Source organism: Heptranchias perlo, chromosome 30 (assembly GCF_035084215.1).
Source record: "Heptranchias perlo isolate sHepPer1 chromosome 30, sHepPer1.hap1, whole genome shotgun sequence".
In the NCBI taxonomy this organism is placed as follows: domain Eukaryota; kingdom Metazoa; phylum Chordata; class Chondrichthyes; order Hexanchiformes; family Hexanchidae; genus Heptranchias; species Heptranchias perlo.
The window spans coordinates 8,069,597-8,087,371 of NC_090354.1; the positions used below are offsets into that span (position 1 = coordinate 8,069,597).

At 43.1% G+C, this 17,775-nt stretch overlaps 1 protein-coding gene across 3 annotated transcripts in view; it reads right to left on the reverse strand.

The window, feature by feature from the left end:
• Nucleotides 1–9,368, reverse strand: part of osbpl7 (oxysterol binding protein-like 7) — a 74,617-nt gene extending 65,249 nt beyond the window's left edge. The window contains exon 1 of one of the 3 annotated variants that reach the window (XM_067968827.1): nt 9,007–9,368. The gene's annotated coding sequence lies outside the window, so the exon portion shown is untranslated. Of the gene's footprint in view, nt 1–8,718 lie in introns of all 3 variants that reach the window. The other 2 variants (XM_067968828.1, XM_067968826.1) reach the window with 2 other exon arrangements.
• Nucleotides 9,369–17,775: the final 8,407 nt, after the last annotated feature.

The window sequence follows — 17,775 nt, forward strand, 5'->3', positions numbered from 1 at the left end:
CTGAGTTCAGAGGGCAGATAAGAGTCAACCACATTGATGTGGGACTGGAGTCACATGTAGGCCAGACCAAGTAAGGACCGGTTGGGTTTTTATGACAATCTGACAGCTTCAAGGTCACTTTGACTGATACCAGCTTTTTTTTCCCCAAATTTTATTTAAAAACTAAATTCAAATTCTTAAGCTGCCATGGTGGGATTTGAACTCTCATTCTCTGGATTATTAGTCCAGGCCTCTGGATTAGAAGCCTATTAACATAACCACTATGCTATCGTAAACTGCTAGTGAAATGAAGCTAGCAGGCTGGAGTTATACTGCCGGCTCCACAGCACTCTCTAGCCAAGGCAAGCAGATTTAGAGCTTTGCTCATTGGCAGCCAAATGCACATTAACGTTTTATTTGCAGGAGCTGATGGGACAGCCAATTTGCTGCTGATATTAAAAGCCCATTACACTGTCGCCAGTGCAAAGCCGAGGTGGTCTCACGTCACTGACTAAAATATGAGGCCATCACGCCCGAGTTATTAAAGGTTCATGTGAAGCCATAACTGCTTCGCGTTCATACAAGTGTGGAGTACAACTGACTTGCAAGAACAGTAAACTATACAATCATACAGCTCAGAAGGAGGCCGTTTGGCCCGTCATTTCTTTGCGAGCGCTTTGAAAGAGCTATCCAATTAGTTTCACTCCCCTGCTCTTTCCCCATAGCTCTGCAAATTTTTCTTTTCAAGTAAATAACCCTTTTGAAAGTTATCATTGCTTCTGCTTCCACTGCCCTCTCAGGCTGCGCAGTCCATAATAACTCGCTGCTTAAAAATAAAATCTTTCCTTATCTCCCCTCTGGTGCTTTTACCAATTACCTTAAATCTGTGTTCTCTGATTACCAACCCTCCTGCCAGTGGAAACAGTTTCATAATCCTGTCATGCTTTGGACTGGAATTTAAATTCTACTCTAATCTTCAAAAGGGAGGAGGGGGGGGAGGGGGGGCAGGGGGAAGATTTTCCTCTTTAGTGGACAGAAAATTGTGCAGCAGCTTGTGCTCGAATTTGCAACCAGCATTTCTGCCCTGCCAAGCTCTTACAACCAGGTGCTAAAGACGATGATCCGACCAAGGTATTGGTGTACAGAGTGAGTACAAGACTGCATGCTACTAGTGGGGTAGATCACAAGTCCCATTCACCCATCACCCCTGCGCTCGCTAATCTACATTGGCTCCCAGTCCAGCAACCCCTCGATTTTAAAATTCTCATCCGTGTTTTCAAGTCCCTCCATGGCCTCGCCCCTCCCTATCTCTGTAACCTCCGCCAGCTCGACAACCCTCCGATATCTCTGCGCTTCTCCAATTCTGGCCTCTCCCCTTATCAGCTTAGAGCAGCTGCTCCCCCCACCCTCCGCAAAAGGACACACCCGGTAAGGATCAAAGCTCTTGCTCTGCTGGATTCCACCATTGATGGCCATGCCTCCAGCTGTCTGGGCCCTAAGTTCTGGAATTCCCTCCCTAAATCTTTCCCTCCTCCTTTAAGATGCTCTTTAAAACCTACCTCTTTGACCAAGCTTTTGGCCACCTGTTCTAATATCACCTTATGTGGCTCAGTGTCAAATTTCTGTCTGCTAATGCTCCTGTGAAGCGCCTTGGGCTTTTTTTAATACATTAAAAGGTGCTGTATGAATGCAAGTTGTTGTTGGTGTGGTGTTGCACCACAGGGAACTTTCACTGCAAGATTAGATCTGCATTCAGATCATTCCCAATTACATGCTCCAGCTAGTATTTTCCTCTCTCTCTCCCAATTTCTTGTTTTACAGCAGATGGTGCAGGGGATGCTACAGGTCCTGCAGAACGGGGCGTTTAGAGGAAACTACCACAACAGATGTTCTCTGCTGTTCACAAGTGCACAAAATCAATCAGCAAACAAGACACAAAGGGATTTGATGCTTCTCCTTTGTCAGATCAGCCCTCCTGGATTCATACCAGCTTTACTCCCTCAACTCCACCCAAATCACCACTAAACCCTCGTTTTCATGGGAAAGCTGCCTATGAAGTATAGGTCACACAACAACAACTTGCATTTATATAATGCCTTTAACGTAGTAAAACGTCCCATGGCATTTTCACAGGAGCGTTATCAAATAAAATTTGACACTGAGCCACATAAGGACATATTAGGACAGAGAGGTAGGTTTTAAGATGTGTCTTAAAGGAGGAGAGAGGTGGAGGGGTTTAGGGAGGGAATTCCAGAGTTTAGGGCCTAGGCAGCTGAAGGTATGGCTGCCAATGGAGGGATCCAGTAGAGCAGGAATCCAGCAGAGCAGGGCCTTTGATCCTTACCGGGCACGTCCTTTGGTGGTGGGGAAGGGTGTGTGGAGCAGGTGCTCTAAGCTGACTTCAGCTGCATACAAAATGTGGCAACTTTCATGGGAAAATATCTGACATCGAGCATGCACTCCTCGTGCAAAGAACAAGGGATTGGGGAAGACGGTGAGGGTGGGAGTGATTTATAAAACAGGGAAAACAACTTGCATTTATATAGCACCTTTCATGACCTCAGGACACCCCAAAGCGCATTAAAGCCAATTAAGTACTTTTGAAGTGTCATCACTGTTGTAATGCAGGAAATGCGGCAGCCAATTTATGCACGGCAAGATCCCACAAACAGTAATTTGATAATGGCCAGATCATCGTTTTTCAACGTTGGTTGAGGAAACAATATAGGCCACGACACCAGGGAGAACTACCCTGCTCTTCTTCGAAAAAGTGCCATGGGATCTTTTATATCCAACTGAACTGTTTAATATCCCATCTGAAAGACAACACTTCCAACAATGCAGCACTCCCTCAGTACTGGAGTGGAGAGTCAGCCTGGATTATGTGCTCAAGTCTCTGGAGCAGGACAGTTCACTGGGCATAACTGCCTTTTCCTATTCCCAAGATTTCTTATGCAAGTAGATATTTACAGTAAACTCTGCTGCAGAATATAGGTTGCACAGCAAATCCCTGCTGTATTGCCAACCTACATGAACGGGCCTTTTACTGGGACTTAATTATAAACTATCTAGGACACTGACCCGCAGTTCCACATCAGATGGGCACAAGCGCACAGCTGATTGTGGCATTTTTCAAAAGTACAATACAAAGAATTTTGAAATGGCGGCGGGGGCCAAAGAAGGGGGATTAACCATCGGAATCCATCCAAGGACAGTTTTAACAAATGAGCCTTTTACTTGATTCAAGTAAATTAAATGTATTCAGCAACCTACTGAGAGATCCACAACATGGAGCACAAGCACGTTACTGAGCCCCATTCATGAGAATAAGTCCAAGGCGGTGAGCCCAGTGAATCAGGCAGCTGCCTAAAAAAAAAATCTTAAAACAACAAACTCAAAGATCCTTTCAAGGCATTAATTCCTTCCCAAGACACTGTCCCACAGGTTCTGGTTGGCCGGCTGTATCTTGACCAAATACACATTCTTTATGACAGCTGACAGTCAGCAGGATATTTAACTGTAGGGGGAATCACAACGCAGCTGAATCCTGCCCTCGGCTAACGTCCACGCACGCACACTTCCAGCAGGGGTCACTGGATAGTTAACAGGAGAGGAAACCTTTGCCAAGGTCCCACAAACAGCAATGTGATAAATGACCGGACAATCTGTTTTAGTGATGTTGGTTGAGGGATAAATATTGGCCAGGACACCGGGGAGAACTCCCCTGCTCTTCTTTGAAATCGTGCCATGGGATCTTTTACCCGAGAGGGCAGACGGGGTCACGGTTTAACATCTCATCCGATAGACAGCACCTCCGACAGTGCAGCGTTCCCTCAGTACTGCATTGGAGATTCTGTGCTGAAGTCTGTCGAGTGGGACTTGGACCCATGAACTTCTGACTCCGAGGAGAGAGTGCGACCACTGAGCCGGGACTTTAGTTTAACTTAATATAAGGTTTCATTTGAAAATTGACAACGGGTGCTCCACACTGGAACTAGTCCTCTCCAATGATTCAGTGCAAGAAGGTACTGCCTGGTGTAGGGCTGATATACTTTGTGCAAAGACAAACCTCAGCACAAGTCCTCGGGGCTTGGCTAAGGGAACAAAATGAAAAGAGCAGAAATCACCCACAGAGGGAAGGTTCCTCAAAAATAGGAATATTTTTTAAACACAAGAAGTGCATTTCTCGCATAATCCCCCAGGTGGGCTCGATCTGCCTCATCCCTCCCTCCCCATGCAGCAGCAGCACCAGAGTTGCATTCTCACCATGTGCACTGCAGTGTGCGAAGGCACAGAGCAAATAAAGTTCTGAATGCCACATCAGCCTAGTGCTGTCGATCAATCCAATAAATCAGAGTGGCTTTACTGCTTAAGTGTAAAGCCCAGTAGCCCAGGTAATTGTCCAAAGTGCATTGTGCAATAGGCAATAAAAGGAGCTGGGTACAGTTTACACACATCATCTGGAACAGCTGCCATCTAGGAGCTGAAGCATGGGCACGGCATTTATATGAGCAACTTCTATTAAAATTCACCACATCTATACTCTCATCTAGCTTTTCAATCCAGAGGCGCCTTATACCATTTAAAAGGAGGGAGTTTCAGCATCAATACCACCGCTAAAAATAACACTTTTGCATTTCCTCTCCCCCTCGTCCCCATTCTCTCTGGTTTCTGCAGGGGGAACACCATCACCAGGTGAAAGCAAATGCAGACAATCTGCTGCCAAAACTTGTCTGCGACTGACTGGCTGCTTAGTGATCACCCAGTGGGACTCTCCCACTTCAGGGGAGGAATAGTGAACCTAGCTGGAGCTGCCCGTATCAATCAACGACAGCATTCTACCCCCCTCATTTCTCCTGGTCTATGGCACCATGCGCGTCAGCCCTCCAATACCTTCACCCAACCATACATTCTGCATGCAGGGGCCTGTCAGGCTATTCAACAATACAGGGCATCACAATCACCACTCCACATTCACATACGTGCACTTTCCAGCAAGAGTCAATAAATAAAAATCAGGGACAGGGGTCCAGTTTGGTTCCTCTCCCCTACCCTCAGGGCTAATTGCAACACCCCTTCCACCATGCCAATCAAAATCAGCTTATTCACTAGTGATGGAGGATAAAACCTGGGACCTTTCTCTCTGCATGGGGTTGGGCAGGGAGTTTATTCATTATCATTGCTGAGGGGCTTTGGGTTATGATTAGAAGAGCTGCTCCCTCACACGTTCTAGTCTCAATTTCTCCAAACTATGACTTATCGATATTCACTATTTAAACTCACAATATTCCACCACTCAAAAAAATTGTTGGCATTAATTGTAATTCTTAAGAAACCGATTTCTAGATTTTTTTTTGTGGTCATCAGCGAGGGATGTTAGATGTAGGGAATGAAACACTTCCAAACCAGGTGCGCATCAAGCATTCCCAGGACAGGTACGAGATAGTTATATGCAGAGCTAGAATCTCTCTAATCTGCCCTGACAATATCCCTCAGTCTAACCTCAGGACTTTTCCCTACTGCACAGCTATGGCAATTATCCATTTCCCACTCCAGCCATCCTTAGTCAGATTTAGCTAATTCTGTGACAATGGCGCTGTATTCGAGGCAATTTTGTGCCTTGGCTCCACCATCACTAGGAGCTGCTCGAAGTTATTTCACGTGCAGAGGAGGCTTTCATCCCACCTGCCTGGGTTAGATTTGGACCCAGCTTCCAGCAGTAAAACGTCAATATCTAGCCCACTGTCACCCATATTATAATACGCACACAGCAACAAGTATACTTTACACAGCCATCTAAACTCAGAATACAGATTATAGGAGGGGAGCTGTGTGGCAATGATCCCCACATCCCATCCATCCATCCATGACATTGATTTACTAGCCCAGCTCTCAAGTATTTGCCCCCAGTTTCCCTCAAGACCCCAGTTCTCACACTGTAGACTCTTCTAAAGTCAGTCATGTTATGAACCTCACTAAAACTTGCTTTCAGTGTATTAGTACTCTCGGTGCACACAGTCCCCTGCAGCTTTTTAAAGATAGTACACGGCTTTATATCAGTGATGACTAAAGTATTCCCACTTTGCACTTTACAAATTATTTTTCTCCCTCCCCTTCACAACAAAAGATTGTATCTGGAAAGCTAAGCCTTCAGATACACGTATAACACTGAACACTTGACATGTATGCAGGCAAATTCAGCAAGTCTTTTAAAGCACTTCACAAAACTCTACAGAAAGTACTACCAAGAGTGTCAACAACTGAGAAGGCAATATGAGAGGGTGGGGATGTTATTGGAGGTAAACTGCCAGAGCTGGGTGTGGGAGAAGGAATTTAAAGGGAAAAATACTTTGAGTTACTTTTTAAGTAACAGAACCTGTTGACAGGAGGAAAAGCACAGATTCCTGCATTTTCAGTGAATTTCCCCAATACTGATCCTTTTTGAATAGTTCACTTAATCAGTGAATGCTGATTACATCATTAGAAGAACCAACTTCATGGAGTTATGAGTTCAACTGTTTGAGCTGAATTAACAGGAATAGAGGTGTAACCATTAATACTAGGTGCACTTTATAACTGTCCAAATGAGCTGTGTTTTCTAATGGTGCTGCCTATAACAACTCCCAAAGGCCCCGTCATATTGCTATGCTTTAAAAAAATGTAGAAGTTAATCATTGCTGGCCTGTGTGAACCTTACCCAGATGTCAGTGAAGGTTCATTTTAAAACACGAACTACTCTCACTTGCGGTTTGTGCTTTAAGAGGACTCCTTGTGAGGAGACTCCCCGCCCCTTGAATTCAATCATGCTTGCATGCAGAGTTCCATCAAAGGTCTCAACACCTCATTTTGAAATTGCATAATCCCATTCAGCTTCAGGCTGGCTCGGATGCTTTCTTTAAGGAAATGCTAAAGACATAAGTAGCTGTCACGAGACAGTGTGCATTTTATGTGCTGATGATTACCCACTCGCGCTGTCTCCATTGGCAGTCCCTGCCTGACACCATTGTGGGAGCACCATCACCACAAGGATTACAGTGGTTCAAGAAGGCGACCCACCACTCAGGGCAACTAGCGACGGGCAAATAAATTGCAGCCTTGACAGTGTCGTTCGCATCCCGTGAACAAACTTTAAAAACAAATCTCAGCATGCCCACCACATTACAGTTTACAACGCAGTAGACTCAGAGACCCACCTCGGGTGATGGTCCCACCTCGAGCTGCTCAGGAGGCCAACAGTGCTTTGAAACAGACCCAATTACATTGGAAGCTGGGATCCAGGCTATAAACGGAGACACAGCACCAACGGGGCAAGCGGAGTTAATCACGTGACAATTGTGTACCTTAAAAGCAGTGGCACATGATCCTGCACATGGATATGCAATTGCTCCCAACTTCAAATTCTGGCCGCAGACTTTCCCTGATGTCAGGGGAAGGTTCGTATAGACCTGCGATGCAAAAACCACATTGCCAGCCTGTTTGCAGCTCAGCCTGTCTACAGCCAGAACAAAATGGCTGCATGTAGCACCCATTGCTGCTGGCAATGCAGAGAAGCACCATCTCCTCAGGCAGGTCTCCATGCAGTCTCGTTTAGAAAACTATGGGGGGGGGGGGGGGGAAATGATTACTCTGGTGACCATTTTATCATTTCTTAAAACTTTGACTTGGAGCAATTAAACCTTTGATTCAACTAAAGCACACAAACACCAGAACACATGTACCTTCCCTTTTGGAGGCCAGCTTTAGCAGCATTCTGGAAGGCTGCACTCAGAGACGGGAGGCTCCATATCACCACCAGAACTTTGTATGCTATGCTTGTACTTACATAACCTGTGTACGTTCTGGTGAACGTGCCATCTACACCAGGCAGTTGCAGCAGAAGCAGCAGCAGACAGGTGCGAAATGGTTGAGAGTGGGAATAACAAATTAATTTAAAGATGCAAGTTCACGTGCGAACCCCGACAAGCTATCTAACGAAGAAGCTCAATCGTGTCCTCACCTGATGTCCATACGTGCACATGTCCAGTAAGGGTCACGAAACGGTGATCAGGAATGGCGAACCTGGCCGTTTCTTCCCCTTTCTCTAACCCCAACACATTTCAGCTAAATGTAGCACTACTACCACTGGTCCCAGCTAACAGAGCACAGATCAGGGATTAAACCTGGGGCCAGTGTGTAATGTTCAAAGGCAATAACTTTCCCTCTGGGAATCCAAACTCCTCTTTTTTTTTGTAAGTTTACTGTCTTCTCTGCTCTCCCCAAGTCATGCATCACCTGTAACCCTTCAAGGAAGGTAGTGAACACACTGCTCCTAGGGTGATCTGTCACAGGAAAGTTGACTCACTTTCTGATATTCTTCCCCTTTTATTGAAAGGGGAGGGGGTGGAAGAGAGAAGAGCAGGAAGGAAGCACCAGCCATTCATTCATCCCCTTCCCACTGCAACGCAGCCAAGATTGTAAACTCAACAATGCATGTGAGGGACCTGTGAACACAAACCTACATTGCAGCCCTTGACCCACTTTCCTGGGCTCCATCACATCGCCTTGCACAAAGCTCATTTCAAACAGTCCCACAATTATAAACAGTGAGCACAATATTGCTAACAATTGCAACCTCCCCCAACTCCCAGGTACAGCATTCATAATTCCATATATAGATACTGAAACCTATCAAGTCTCAGTTATTGTCAATGAGACACGTGTATGAAAGAAGCTACTTTTTGCAAGTGGCTGGCCCAGCACCTTTTTCATTCCTTTCTGCAAATCTCTCGTCCTTCAACTTCACAAAGCCTTATACCGTTGGCATCGGTCTCTGACTCTTGTTACGGTGCGACTAAGACGTGAAAGCCCAGACCCAGACGTGTGCAAGACTTATACACACACATAAACCATGGCGCCCGCTCACAACTCACAGCTCCTTCTTCCTAAGGCTCCAGGGAAATCCCACAGAGCGGATTCTTCTCAGAGGGGAAACAAAATATTGGAAATATATCCCATGGAAAAGAAAAAGAGATCCCGAAGCTCGTCAACCTGCAAATGGGTCGGAGCTGCACCCAACTCCTCCACCTCCTTCTTCCTCCACAGCCTCCAACGTGCGAGGAGTTTTTCCAAAAGGGTTTATTTTTTTCTCTGTCAAAGTGGGTTCGAAACCCCCCGAGGCCGGAGTAGTGGGGGGGGGGGGGTCCAAATTCCGGCGAAGCGCCCCTCTTACACTTCAATATGGGACGTTATTTTTTTTTTTGGCGCAAATTCCTCCGAATTTTCGCCTCTCCTCCACCGAGCTTGAAGTGTTTCTTTTCCTCTCTCTCCGCCGCCTCCTCTGGTGGTTCCCGCAGGCGGCCGTTTCGCCTCTTCCGTGTCGGGCCCGCTACCTCATTACCTTCCCAAAGCTGTGCCTCCTCTCCCCCGCCTCTTCCTGTCAATCTGGACTCAAGCCCCGCCCCCCACCTTCGCCATTGGCTGCGACATGTATCCATCTTCGCCATTGGCTGATACATCAGCCAGTGGCGAAGATGGATACACGTCGCAGCCAATGGCGAAGACGGATGCATGTCGCAGCCAATGGAGAAGACGGATACATGTGGCAGCCAATGGCGAAGACGGATACATCAGCCAATGGAGAAGATGGATACATGTCGCAGCCAATGGAGAAGACGGATGCATGTCGCAGCCAATGGCGAAGACGGATACATCAGCCAATGGAGAAGATGGATACATGTCGCAGCCAATGGAGAAGACGGATACATCAGCCAATGGAGAAGACGGATACATGTCGCAGCCAATGGCGAAGACGGATACATCAGCCAATGGAGAAGACGGATACATGTCGCAGCCAATGGAGAAGACGGATACATCAGCCAATGGAGAAGACGGATACATGTCGCAGCCAATGGCGAAGACGGATACATCAGCCAATGGAGAAGATGGATACATGTCGCAGCCAATAGAAAATGGTCACACCGTAATGCAGCCAATGGGCATACGCGTCATGGTAAACGGACACATTCCGCTGAAGCCAATAGCAAAAGGCGGTGCTTAGATCACTCCAAAGGAGAAGGACTGAGAGATCCAACCAACACACACTGATCAAAGGTCACATTCATACCTGAGTGATAAATAATGAAGTGCTTTTACTGTTGGTATGCTGCTAAATAAAGTACAGCCTCTCCCATAGCGGTGCAGCGCCATGAATATCAAACTGTTGGCTCTATATTCTAACATACAATCTGTATTCGAATTTTACAATGCACAACAACTGATACCCCTCACAACATGCACTGGAATAAATCCCAATATTACCCCCATTTAAGTCATATCGTTCAATCGTGGATTCTATTTTTGGAAATAGACAGGTCAGTCAGTAAGGGTTAACCTGATTGGAGTACCTGCTGTTTCTCCTATCCCCTTTTCGCTTAACCTATTAAGGAACTTGCTTATCTTGCAGTTTTCACTTCTGCATATGTCTTCTCTTTACAGATGCTGACTCATTTTCCATTTTTACTTCATATTTTCAGCATTTGCAGTTTTTTCCCCCTTTTTATTTGAAATCAAATGTTGTCAGCCAAGTTACCTTTACCAGCTCCCAAAAAAATACAGCAAATCAGGAGCTGGACACAGGAGAGAATTTTCACTGCCCCTCCCCCCCACCCTCTAATAAACCATGAAACTCTTGGATCTATTATATAGAAGGCTGCATGGTGCAACAGTTCAAGGCACTAGGTTATCTCAAGGTTGAAATTATGTTGGTAAATCACTTTAGTTACATCATCTCGATTCCTCGATGTTATTACCTCCAAATTCATCGCAGACTGTGTTATACAATGTGGCGCAGAGCCTCTTTCTAAGATCCTTCTAAATCAATCTCATTTTGAATATAACCTTCATTTCTAATTAATCCCCACTGTAACTTTAATATATACACACACTTATTATGTAACTTACCTGTATATTCTGTATCAAGTGGAATACATAGAAATTACAACATGGAAACAGGCCATTCAGGCCATGTTCTTGTTTATACTCCACATGAGCAGTAGTCCTAATCTTTTGTGCCCACCCTTGTTCCCATACCCCTTTATTCCCTTTTCCTTCAAACACCTATCTAAATTATTTTTGAATGTTGACATGGTCTCTGCTTCAGTCACTAAATCCCATAGTGCATTCCACAACCTTGCAACCCGTAAGTAAAGTTTCTTCTGCTCTCAGTCATAAATCTCTTACATTTAATTTTATGTGAAGTCATCTACTTCGGGAGGAAAAATAAAAAAGCAAAATATTATTTGAATGGAGAAATACTACAAAATGCTGCGGTACAGAGGGATCTGAGTGTCCTCGTACACGAAACACAAAAAGTCAACATACAGGTGCAGCAGGTAATCCGGAAAGCAAATGGAATATTGGCCTTTATTTCTAGGGGGATGGAGAATAAAAGCAGGGAAGTCATGCTACAACTGTACAGGGTGTTGGTGAGACCACACCTGGAGTATTGCGTACAGTTCTGGTGCCCTTATTTAAGGAAGGTCCTACTTGCATTGGAGGCAGTTCAGAGAAGGTTCACTAGGTTGATTCCGGGTATGGAAGCGTTGTCTTATGAGGAAAGATTGAACAGGTTGGGTCTATACTCATTGGAGTTTAGAAGAATGAGAGGAGACCTTATTGAAACATACAAGATTGTGAGGGGACTCAATAGGGTAGATGCTGAGAGGATGTTACCACTCATGAGGGAATTTAAAACTAGGGGGCATAGTCTCAGAATAAGGGTCGCCTGTTTAAGATGGAAATGAGGAATTTCTTCTCCCAGAGGGTCGTGATTCTTTGGAATTCTTTACCCCAAAAAGCTGTGGAGGCTGAGTCATTGAATACATTCAAGGCTGAGTTAGACAAATTTTTGATCAGCAAGGGAGTCAAAGGATATGGGGGAAAAGGCGGGAAAGTGGAGTTGAGGTAAAAATCAGATCAGCCATGATCTCATTAAATGGCGGAGCAGGCTCGAGGGGCCGAATGGCCTACTCCTGCTCCAATCTCTTATGGTCTATTATGTCCCCTATTTCTAACCTCCTCAAATGCTGGAAACAGTCTTTGTCTATCTACGCTATTCTATCCCTTCATAATTTTTAACACTTATATCATACCCCATAATTTCCTCCGTTCTAATTAAAACAGCCTCAATTTTTCAAATTTTTATTTGTATTCCCTCACACCAAACAACATCCTAGTAAATCAGCACTGTTCCCTCTCTATTGCTTCAATATCCTTCCAAAATGTGGAGCCAAAACTGCATACAGTACGCCAACTGCAGTCTTATTGCGGTTTTTTAAAGATTCACCATTATATTTTGACATTTATATTCTATACCTCTTGCCATAAACCCAATATTTCATTAACTTTTTTAATGGTTTCATCCACTTGAGGAGCTGCTTTTCTGAACCTGAATCCCCAAATCCCTCTGTTCTTCCATATCACCCAGATTTCCCCCAAAGTATGATTATTACTTTTTATTAAACCAAAATGTACCACCTCACATTTACTGGCATTGAATTCCACCTGCCAAATTTTGTCCATTCTTATTAATATCCCCTTACAGCTACCTTTGGTCCTCAAAATTATTTACTACACCTCCTTTTTTTAGTATTATCTGCAAATGTGGACACCACTCCCTCTAGCCCTGTATCCAAATCTATAAATGAAGGGTTGGTGAAAGCCCAAAGTTTTTGGCAGCCTATAAATCCCTGGATAAGTTGAACCTTCGGGACTTCACTAAGCCATCAACTTCATAAAAGTTTTAACAGGTTAAAAGGTCTCTGGAATTCTCTCACTAAATCCCCCTGCCCCGTATCTCCCTCTCCTTAAATCCCATTTCTTTGATGAAGCCTTTGGTCATCCCTCCTAATCAATCCCTTTTTGGCTCAGCATTGATCTCCCTCAAACCTCTATTAAACACTTTGGAACATTTTTCTCATTAAAGATGTATAAATTCAAGTTGTTGCGGTCTGCATTTAACTCAATGTTGACGATGCCTCCTCAAAGCTGCCCCCCCCAGCCTCTAAAGCCGTAAGGCATTGAGATTAGTTATGGTGCACAGGATAGCATTCAGATGAAGCTCTGTCATTCGTGAGACTTATCTCTGTGACCAGTTATAACTTGTCCCTATTTTATTAGAAAAACAAATCCCAATAGTTAATTCCAAACTATTCTTATATCTGCACTATGCCCTCTTAAAAAAAATGTAATTGTGTTGGAAACCAGTGCTGAATGTTCACTAATGAAAATAGCCATGGAAATGGAACATTCCAACTCAGGGTATACAAAAATCTGAGTTGAATGTGCTTGGAGTTCATCCAGAGAACTGTAATGATCTATGAAAATCTGTAACAGATTAATACAGCAGTAAAGACAATTGACTCTTTCCAAGTGGAAGTCTATAAATGGGGTTAGCACATTTTGCAAAGTCCAAAACTCCAGACATGGACAAATTGAGGAAGACAGGCATGAGCTCATGGCTCAAGTTCTGATGCTTGCTCTGCCGATGATGAAAATTCATTTAAAAAACTTAAAAACACTATAATAACCAATGACACAAGAGTAAGGGGAAGAAAAAAAGAATGTGCATTTATATAGCACCTTTCACAACCTCAGGATGTTCCAAAGTGTTTCACAGCCAATTAAGTACTTTTAAAATGTAGTCACTGTTGTAATGTAGGGAAGTGTGACAGCCAATATGTGCACAGCAAGGTCCCACAAACAGCAATGAGAAAATGATCAGAAAATCTGTTTTTTCAAAAGTGATATTGGTTGAGGGATAAATGTTAGCCAGGACACCAGGAAAATTCCCCTGCTCTTCCTTGAGTAATATTATAGGATCTTTTCCATCCACCTGAGAGAGCAGCTAAAGCCTTGGTTTAACGTCTCATCTAAACCATGGCACCTCCAATAGTGCAGCACTCCCTCAGTAATGTGCTAAAGTGTCAGTCTAGATTATGTGCTCAAGTCTCTGGAGTGGGGCTTGCACCCATGGCCTTCTCACCCAGGTGAGAGTCTGACCTACTGAGCTAATGCCAGACTCAACAGCTTACTTCCAGTGCCTGATTTGCATTTCTGAAGCCCTCTCAAAAACTCAAACGTCCAGACCAAAATGCCATCTGTGATGTAACTGTTGATATACACCAAAAGCAAACCTAAAGTATTAGGATCCACATTTAGAAGTTTGGTTGCCTTATACACACACACTGAGATACTTTTGATGCATAATTGTGTCTCATAGTTGGAGTGGACAAGGCAGCAAACCTTCTTAACAAGGAGTTTAGTTAGAGCTTTTCCCACCTTATCCATCCTGTCTGCTTTCAATTTCTCCAAGTCTTGACATTTTCCTACAAACCAGAATCAAATTTATGAGACATCCATTCTTCCTGCATCCTTGTGTCAAGTCACAAAAATGAATAAATTAATTAACCATCCAATTTACTGGTTGGTAAGTTACAATATTAAATGGCTTATCTCAGGTGTGAAGTTAAGAGATTCCACCATTTGGTATAATTACCCACATACAAGATACTAATTAATCAATTACCTACTGAATTTGGAGTCTGTCAGCTAACTTATTACATCAACAATGAAGTTTTTAAACTTAATAATTGGGACCGTACGTGAAACAAACTGATTGCCTATAATTTCAGTCTCTCTCTAGAGCAGCATAAGGATGTCTGGTGTAGGGAATGGAAACAAAAAGCACACACAAAAGGAGTGTTAAAACTGATATTAAAGTTCGTAGTTGGGCAAAGCAGCGGGAGCTTTATTCTGTAGCCAGTCTATGCTGGGTCTGACAAGGGAGGGATGACGCAGACGCCACATCTGAAAGTTGGAAAAGTACTCAGTTTGACTTGCCTCACCATGGTGAGTACAAAATTCGCCAAAAAGAACTTCTTGAGTGCTGTAGTAAGAGTGCATCAATCCCAAATGTATAGGCCAGTAAGTTGGATTTTTGAGTGCATTTTGCCAATATATGGACAAGCTAGAGAAAGGGAAAATAAGACAGCCTGCCCGTTTAGCGTTTGGCCATTTCCCAATGCTTTTGTCTTAAACTTAATGTCCTCATGGCTTAGTTTCCATAAGCAAAACAAATCCAAAACCTGCGCCCCCATATGTGTGGCACATGGATTACCATGAACAGGCTTAGCAATTAACCTGTACTCGTGATATATTGACCACTGGACAATAAATGGGACGCCCTACACATTCGCCCATCCCTTCCAATAGAAAACAACACAAGACCAGTGTGTACAGGCTAAAAGCATTTGCTCATATTTATTGATAGGTTAAATAATTATATAGCAGTACAACATAGCAAAAAACATATTTAATAAAAAAATTCAAATAGAATCAGTCCACAAATTAATATATTCTTTTAGCACACGTTTCTACAGAGTCTGATAAACAATTTTTTTTTGGATGAGTCAGATTGTCTCCTGGTAAACCTTCAAGATTCCATATTGTATATAGATAGCACAAATTCTAGTTCATATATAGAATTCAAATCATTTGTCAGAACGAAATCTGAGCAATCACAGCTGTGATATATGCCATAAGATATCTTTCAAGTTACAGCTATTTCTTTATGATGTAAACATACTGAGAGCTCACCATATCTTACACTTTGTAAGGTGACAATGTTAAGGTCTGGATACTGCTACTTCCTGCATACATTACCCTCAATAGATCAGCATTCAGAAAGATTAGAACTATCTATTCAGGTCTGTCCGTCTGAATATGTTAATATTTCAAATCAGCCATTCCAATAACCAAACAACTTTTTGACTTAATTGGTTTCCCAGTAAAAGCATTGAACCAACAAAATAAACCCATTTAGGGCAGATGTTTCAAATTGAATACAATGACTAGGTGTGATTGCTTGTAGTCAGTGCCACAGAACAAAGGAACCCTCTGCGTGCAACTGGCTGAAGCTATTTTTAAATTGGATTTACCATAGCAAAAATAAATACAGAAATCTCCGTGTCTCAAAGAAGAGCACTGCTACTTAATAGGTCACTAAGTGTATTTCCTGAAGCAGGAAACACAGCAACCATATATTGTACATTGTTAATTTTAAAAAATTGTGTAATTCATATCTGTTAGAAAGGCTTGAGACCCAAGAAAGAATTTGGATTGAAATAGCACTCATCATGTCTCTTAGGGAATCTCAAAGCACTTCACTTACAACAAATTCCTTTGAAATGCAGTCACTGTTGTTAGACAGACAAACACAGCACCACTTTGGACACAGCAAGGTCTCAAATGGCAATAAGATGAATAACCAGATGATCTGCTTTCTTGTGGTGTTGGTTGAAGGAAGAATGTTGCCTGACATTAGAAGAGTTCCCTGCTCTTCAAATACTGTTAACATCCACATTAGTTTAACATCTCATTTAAAGGTAGGCACCTTCTGTGGTGAATAATATTCCATTTTTGTGTCTTTTCTGTCTCTCCTACTTCAGCTTCTGTATTTTTAGATTACTCTCATTGGTGAGTCATAGCTTGCTATGGTCTTAAGGATGTTTTCACTGGCCCCAATATCCAGATAGGTTTCTGCTGGGTCAATATCTTTGTTTGTTCCTTTAGCTCATGGATATGTGCCTACACAAGAATGTTCTTCTACCTTCAAAAAGTGGTAGAGCTTTACAAGACCTCTTTTGGGTTTTTAACGACTAAACCAATTTATTGAGCAAAAGGTGAAATATATAAGTGTAACATAATACTAAAATATTTACAGTAGAAATACTAAACAACTCATTAAAGCAAAAACAAGAGTTCACAATCTGAATGATAAGCTATTCTTTTTTAGGTAATTTTTCTAAGTGCAGTTCTTTCTCCTGTAGTCTTCTCTGATTATGCTAGTCTAACTCTGAGTTCTCTGAGCTAGTCTAACCTCTTCCTCTGAAGATTCCAACCAAATCAACTCGGATCAACTAGTTGAACAGCTTCAGTTCATTAAATAGCCCTGAAAACAGTTGCTAAGGCGTCCTAAATAACTGTCAACCAGATTAAAAATAATTGGCAGTCTTAAACATAACTGATCAAATCATATTGTTTTTGTTTGGATCTGGCTTGGGTCCTCCCTCAAGCAAGACAAAACAGCAACATTCATATCGATCTGGTTTGTAAGCTCCTTGTGACTGAGTTAAAGAAACCTCTACTTCATTTTTTTCACACAGAAATCCCTCAGCACCGGAACTGTCAGCCGAGATTTTGTGTTCAAGTCCTGGATTGGAGCTTGAACTCACAACTTCTGACTCAGTTAAGATTGTTAGCCAGTGAGAAAATATGACTTGTTCCACTGATAACTGTAGCTCCACAGATGAAACATCTCCAGCAGTATCAGTAAGAGCCCAGTATTCTTCAACGTGTGCAAAATACTGTCATAACCGACTCATGTAATGGCTTAGAATTGTAATTGACTTGGAATTTACAAAATAACTTTCATGAAGAATCCAGTCTGTAAATTATGCCTTCGTTGAGACGTCTGGATAGTGCAATGTTTTGGACATTAGCGTTTCACCTCTGGGACACAAGTTCAAATCCAGCCCACACTGATAGAATGGAAGTCCTGTCTGCTGGCTGTAAAGGTACAACACAAACTGAGTTGCAGTTCCTAGTGGACGCAGAGCCATGGCACAAAGTTGCCCTTAATTCAGCACAAATTGGCAGTCTCACTTATAAAGGCCACAGGATGGCCAGTGTGGGAAATGTGTGCACACGAGTGCAGTAGGGCTGCACCCGATGTTAATGCTGATGCACATTCTTGAGGCA